The sequence below is a fragment of the Frankliniella occidentalis genome, unplaced genomic scaffold, assembly GCF_000697945.3.
Source record: "Frankliniella occidentalis isolate FOCC.00 unplaced genomic scaffold, Focc_3.1 Scaffold308, whole genome shotgun sequence".
In the NCBI taxonomy this organism is placed as follows: domain Eukaryota; kingdom Metazoa; phylum Arthropoda; class Insecta; order Thysanoptera; family Thripidae; genus Frankliniella; species Frankliniella occidentalis.
The window spans coordinates 76,913-77,682 of NW_026267433.1; the positions used below are offsets into that span (position 1 = coordinate 76,913).

Sequence of the window (770 nt, forward strand, 5' to 3'; positions counted from 1 at the left end):
CCCCCCGAGCCTAGGCCGAGGAGGGGTGGGGGCGGGCGTACGAGCCCGAAGCCCGACCCGAGCAGCGCGCCAGCCACACCACGCCACCGCACCGCACAGAGCCAGCGCCGGCAGTCGGTTTCATCTTTGTTTACTGCGGCGGCATTGTTTTCGTTGCGTTTGAGGTTAAGTTCGAAGTCGCATGCAAAATGTCCGAGTCTGCAGTGAAGTATGTCGCTTCGCGCCCGGCTCCTGTCTGGAAGTCACCCCCCCTGATAAGGAAGCGTGTATGTGCAACATCGCCGGCTGCCGGAAGAGAGTATCTTGCAAGAGAGGAGGTACTACAAACCCACTCGACCACCTGCGCGTTTGGCACAAAGTGGAGTACGCGGCGGTCAAAGCGGCCACCGAGGCCAAAAGATTGGAGAAGATGGGAGCTGATGCAGTTGACGACTCAGATGTTGACGCAGAGGTGGCAGCAATCGGCGACCAACCAGACGGCTCCGTCACTTCACCTGCAACAGCGTCAGCAAGCAGTAGCAGGCCGGGTTCGTCAGCTTCAGAAGAACCGCGTTCTAGATCCGCACCACCTCCCCTGTTCAGCCCAACTGCATCAAGTGCGCGTTCGTCGAGAAAAAGGTGAGTGATCCATAACATTGTCTAAAATGTGAGGCTAGAGTTCTGCCGTGGCGCGACCGGCGGCCGGCGCTGCCGCGGCGCGCGGCGCGTGCTAAAAGGCAACAGTCAACGTCAAAACGCCGAGTGAGGAGGGAAAAAGGTGGGAGGGAGGG

The 770-nt window shown here is 60.0% G+C and overlaps 1 protein-coding gene across 1 annotated transcript in view; it reads left to right on the forward strand.

Annotated features, from left to right (window-relative positions):
• Positions 1–770, forward strand: part of LOC127751011 (juvenile hormone esterase-like) — a 79,232-nt gene that overhangs the window by 75,810 nt on the left and 2,652 nt on the right. The window lies entirely within an intron of this gene.